The sequence below is a fragment of the Physeter macrocephalus genome, chromosome 7, assembly GCF_002837175.3.
Source record: "Physeter macrocephalus isolate SW-GA chromosome 7, ASM283717v5, whole genome shotgun sequence".
Taxonomy (NCBI): Eukaryota; Metazoa; Chordata; class Mammalia; order Artiodactyla; family Physeteridae; genus Physeter; species Physeter macrocephalus.
In genome coordinates this window covers 132,915,538-132,921,667 of record NC_041220.1, presented here as the reverse complement: position 1 = coordinate 132,921,667, position 6,130 = coordinate 132,915,538, and the positions used below count along the sequence as shown (strand labels likewise).

General features: G+C 35.8%; 1 non-coding gene across 1 annotated transcript; it reads right to left on the bottom strand.

The window, feature by feature from the left end:
- Positions 1 to 4,000: 4,000 nt before the first annotated feature.
- LOC112063815 (small Cajal body-specific RNA 16) lies at positions 4,001 to 4,154 on the bottom strand. The gene has a single exon (XR_002891197.1). It is a non-coding gene; the product is annotated as a small Cajal body-specific RNA 16 (non-coding RNA).
- Between the last annotated feature and the right edge of the window lie 1,976 nt (positions 4,155 to 6,130).

The following is a 6,130-nucleotide window of genomic DNA, read 5'->3' as shown; positions in this document are numbered from 1 at the left end:
TTCTGTCACAGTAGTAAACTACAATCATGAGTATAACAGTTTCTATAAGTCCTTACAGTGAATCATTGAGCCTGAGGGTGGTCTTGGGCACTCCCAGCACATGCATGAATTCCCATAGCTAAGATTATTGGTGAGGCATTAATGTAGGAATCTATTTTGGAGAGTAAGAAACACCTAGACCTCAAACAAATGGATACCAAACATTTCCCAAAGTTCAAAGATACCCCAATATCCAGTGCATGAAGGATCTACTGCCTTTCATTACTTTCCTCACTGGTCAATTACACAACTGGTGGAGAAGAAAGATTAGCAGCAGTTGTCTGTAAGAAACCCAAGGTTTCACCCATACCTGGTAGCCCATCCAGTTTAGTGATAGGAGGTATGTTGAAAATGAGAGTAAATCAGAAGGGAAATAACAGTAGATTAAAGCTGAATAAGCTGTCAGGCACAGAGTCTCTCTAGGAGCAGTATATAGGAAAGCAACAAAACCAAGAACAGAGATTAAAAACAAGACCATTATAGGAATTTGAAGCCTGATTCTTATAGCTAAAATAAATGTTAAGCATAACCCAACTCCTAGGCAGATCACCACATCAAAGACTTGATACCTCAGGTCCTATTACCTTATACATATCTTGCATTCATCAAAAATTACAAGTGAGGCAAACGAAGAAAAACTCAATATGAAAAGACAGAGCAATCATCATATTGGAAATGTCAGACTGAGAATTTTTTTAACTATATTTAATATGATAATGGCTCTAATAGAGAAAGCATACAACATGCAAGAACAGTGTAAGCAGAGAGATGGAAACTCTAAGAATCAAAAGGAAATTCTAGAAATCCAAAAAACAGGCAAAGGACTTGAATAGATATTTTTCGAAGAAGATATACTAATGGCCAATAGCACACACAGCACATGAAATCATTAGAGAAATGCAAATCAAAACCACAGTGAGGTACCACTTCTACTTCACATGCATTAGGATGGCTTTTACTTAACAAGCAAACAAACAAACAAAAACCTAAAAGTAACAAGCGTTAGTGAGGATGTGGAGATATTGGAACTCTTGTGCATTGCTGGAACTCTTGTGCATTGCTGGTGGAGATGTAAAATGATATAGCTACTGCGGAAAAGAGTACGCCATTTCTGTAAAAAATTAAACATAGGATTATCATTGTAGGTATACACCCCCAAAAACTGAAAGCAGAGACTCAAATAGATATCTGTATATCTTGTTCATAGCAACATTATTCACAACAGCCAAAAGGTGGAAACAGCACAAATGTCTAGCTATAGATGAATTGATAAACAAAATGTGATATGAACATGCAATGGAATGTTATTCACTCTTAAAAAAGAATGAAATCTTGACAAAAGCTACAAAATATATGAACCTTAAAACAGCATTCTAAGTAAAATAAGCCAAACACAGAATAAATATTTTATGGTTCCTCTTATATGAGGTACCTAGAATAGTCAAATTTATAGGGAGGGAAAATAGAATAGTGGTTTCCAGGGGCTGGAAGAGGGGTTAAGGGGCACTTACTGTTTAATGGTTACAATGTTTCAGTAAAAAAAATAAAACACTGATGAAAAAATCAAAGCTCTAAATAAATCAAGAGATAGTCTGTGTTCATATACGAGACTTAATATTGTTAAGATGTCAATTTTTCCTAACTTGACCTATACAGTCAGTGCAATCAAAATCCCACCAAGCTGCTTTGTAGATATCAATAAACTGACTCAAAAGTTTATATGGAAGGTAAAAAGCCCCAGAATAGCCAATAATATCTGAAAAAGACAGATAGCTGGAGGAACCACAGCATCTAATTTGAAACCTTACTAAAAGGCAATAGTCAAGAAAGCATCATATTGGCCCAAGAATATAGATAAAGATCAATGGAACAGAATATAGAGCCCAGAAAGACACCCACTAAAAGATAATTGATTTTTTAAAAGGATGGAAAGGCATTCAATGGAAAAAGAATAATCTTTATAACAAATGGTACTGGATGTTCAAAGCAAAAGTATAAATCTAGACATGATCTTAACACTTACAGAAAAATAAAAATGAATCAATGACCAAATGTAAAATGTAAAATTATAAAACTTCAATTTAAAAGAGACAATTCCCACAACCTTGCTTTTGGTGAAGAGTTTTTAGATACAACATCAAAAGTATGATCAATGATAGGAAAAAAAATGGTTAGTTGGACATTATTAAAACTTTATTGTTAATAGAGTGAAAATAGATGCCACTACTGGAAGAAAGTATTTGCAAAGCACGTATCTCGTAAGTGACTTGTACCAAAATACAGGGAAGTCTTAAAACTCTACAAAAATAAACACAAGAGCAAACAGTGCTCATTTTTATTTTTAATTAACTTATTTTTATTGGGGTATAGTTGCTTTACAATGTTGTGTTAGTTTCTATTGTACAACACAGTGAATTAGTTATATGTATACATATATCCCCCTCCCTCTTGGACCTCCCTCCCCTCCCACCACCCCATCCATTTGGTCACCACAGAGCACCAAGCTGAGCTCCCTGCGCTACATACAGCAGGTTCCCACTAGCTATCTGTTTTACATGTGGCAGTGCAAATACGTCAATCCGAATCTCCCAATTCATCCCACCCCCCCACCATGTCCACGTCTGTTCTCCACATCTGTGTCTCTATTCCTGTCCTGCAAATAGTTTCATCTGTACCATTTTTCTAGATTCCTCATACATGTGTTAATACACGATACTTGTTTCCTCTTCCTGATTTTGCTCTGTATGACAGACTCTAGGTCCACCCACCTCTCTACAAGTGACCCAATTTCACTCCTTTCTATAGCTGAGTAATACTCCATTGTATATATGTACCCAATATACCACTATTTCTCTTTCATTAGGAAACAAGAAAAGCAATAATTGCCACTTACGTGAGAATGTGTCAGGGAAGAGGGGAGATTAAAAAGCAGAGGGGAGCCAACAGAAAAATTTCCATTCCTTGACTGTTTATAGAATAGCAAACAAAAAGTCTTAAAATGTATTGGTCAATTAATTATCAGTTGCTAAAAAAAAAACAACAAGAAAAAAAACCTTAAAAGATACCACACAGAGGGATGGCAAAATGCATGTTGAAACATGCCCAACTTCATTCAACATTAGGAAATACAAATTGAAGCAAAAGTGATATACCACTACAGAACTATTAGAATGGTTAAGAATCATTCTGAAAATATGAAATGTTGACAAAGTTACCTTGTAAACCAGATTTGTTCAGATTACTTCCCAAAGCAAGTTGCTCATGGGAAAAAGTTAAATGCACAAGGAGTCCAGGAAATGCTACATAATATATTCTCCTCTTGGAGATACACATAATGCACACTCTGAAAAATCAAGCAATAAAGTAACTTGTATAATTTTATTTAAGTTAATGTTCCCTAATCTTATTGAAACATAGAACTTTGTTTCATGAAGAGATATTTTTCAAAATACCTGTTAATATTTTTGTTACACATTTGGGAAATGTAGATCTATACTAATGTTAACATATGGATTTCTTTCGCTTTTCAAAATACATCTAGCTTTTGTTTTCTTCTTTTTTTAACATCTTTATTAGAGTATAATTGCTTTACAATGTTGTGTTAGTTTCTGCTGTATAACAAAGTGAATCAGATATATGCATACATATATCCCTATATTCCCTCCCTATTGTGTCTCCCTCCCATCCTCCCTATCCCACCCCTCTAGGTGGTCACAAAGCACCGAGAGAGCTGATCTCCCTGTGCTATGACACTGCTTCCCACTAGGTAACTATTTTACATCGGTAGTGTATATATGTCCACGCCACTCTCTCACTTCATCTCAGCTTACCCTTCCTTCTACCTGTGTCCTCAAGTCCATTCTATGCATCTGCATCTTTATTCCTGTCCTGCCCCTAGGTTCTTCAGAACCATTTTTTTAAAATTCCATATATATGTGTTAGCATATGGTATTTTTTTTTGTCCTGTTTGCAGTATCATACATGATCATCAAACTGCTGCTAGAATGTTCACACCTGTTACTGCAAATTCAAAACCCAGGAAAAACCTCTGCTGGGAACTTACTTTAGGTCAGGGTCGGGTAGCATATGGTATTTGTTTTCCTCTTTCTGACTTACTTCACTCTGTATGACAGACTCTAGGTCCATCTAACTCACTACAAATAACTCAATTTCGTCTCTCTTTATGGCTGAGTAATATTCCATTGTATACATGTGCCACATCTTCTTTATCCATTCATCTGTCCATGGACACTTAGGTGGCTTCCATGTCCTGGCTACTGTAAATAGTGCTGCAATGAACATTGTGCTACATGACTGTCTGTGAAATATGGTTTTCTCAGGGTATATGCCAAGTAGGGGGATTGCTGGGTCATATGGTAGTTCTATTTTTAGCTTTTTAAGGAACTTCCATACTGTTCTCCAAAGTGGCTGTATCAATTTACATTCACACCAACAGTGCAAGAGGGTTCCCTTTTCTCCAAACCCTCTCCAGTATTTATTGTTTGTAGATTTTTTGATGATGGCCATTCTGACTGGTGTGAGGTGATACCTCAGTGTACTTTTGATTTGCATTGCTCTAATGATTAGTGATGTTGAGCATCTTTTCATATGTTTCTTGCCCATCTGTATGTCTTCTTTGGAGAAATGTCTATTTAGGTCTTCTGCCCATTTTCGGATTGGGTTGTTTGTTTTTCTGATATTGAGCTGCATGGTCTGCTTGTATATTTTGGAGATTAATCCTATGTCAGTTGCTTCGTCTGCAAATATTTTCTCCCATTCTGATGGTTGTCTTTTCGTCTTGCTTATGGTTTCCTTTGCTGGTCAATAGCTTTTAAGTTTAATTAGGTCCCATTTGTTTATTTTTGATTTTATTTCCATTTCTCTAGGAGGTGGGTCAAAAAGGATCTTTCTGTGATTTATGTCATTATCCTGTTCCATTGGTCTATATTTCTGTTTTTATGCCAGTACCACACTGTCTTGATTACTGTAGCTTTGTAGTATAGTCTGAAGTCAGGGAGCCTTATTCCTCCAGCTCTGTTTTTCTTTCTCAAGATTGTTTTCACTATTTGGGGTCTTTTGTGTTTCCATACAAATTGTGAAATTTTTTGTTCTAGTTCTGTGAAAAATGCCATTGCTGGTTTGATAAGGATTGCACTGAATCCGTAGATTGCTTTGGGTAGTATACTCATTTTCACCATGTTGATTCTTCCAATCCAAGAACATGGTATATCTCTCCATCTGTTGGTATCATCTGTAATTTCTTTCATCAGTGTCTTATAATTTTCTGCATACAGGTGTTCTGTCTCCTTAGGTAGGTTTATTCCTAGGTATTTTATTCTTTTTGTTGCAATGGTAAATGGGAGTGTTTCCTCAATTTCTCTTTCATATTTTTCATCATTAGTGTATAGGAATGCAAGAGATGCTGTGCATTAATTTTGTATCCTGCTACTTTACCAAATTCATTGATTAGCTCTAGTAGTTTTCTGGTAGCATCTTTAGGATTCTCTACGTATAGTATCATGGCATCTGAAAACAGTGACAGTTTTACTTCTTCTTTTCTGACTTGGATTCCTTTTACTTCTTTTTCCTCTCTGATTGCTGTGGCTAAAACTTCCAAAACTATGTTGAATAACCGTGGTGAGAGTGGGAAACCTCATCTTGTTCCTGATCTTAGTGGAAATGGTTTTTCACCATTGAGAGTTTTTCACCATTGAGAATGATGTTGGCTGTGGGTTTGTCATATATGTCCTTTATTATGCTGAGGTAAGTTCCTTCTAGGCCTACTTTCTGGAGAATTTTTATCATAAATGGGTGTTGAATTTTGTTGAAAGCTTTTTCTGAATCTATTGACATTATCATATGGTTTTTCTCCTTCAATTTGTTAATGTGGTGTATCACATTGATTGATTTGTGTATATTGAAGAATCCTTGCATTCTTGGGATAAACCCCACTTGACATGCTGTATGATCCTTTTCATGTGCTGTTGGATTCTGTTTGCTAGTATTTTGTTAAGGATTTTTGCATCTATGTTCATCAGTGATATTGGCCTGTAGTTTTCTTTTTTTGTGACATTTTTGTCTGGTTTTGGTA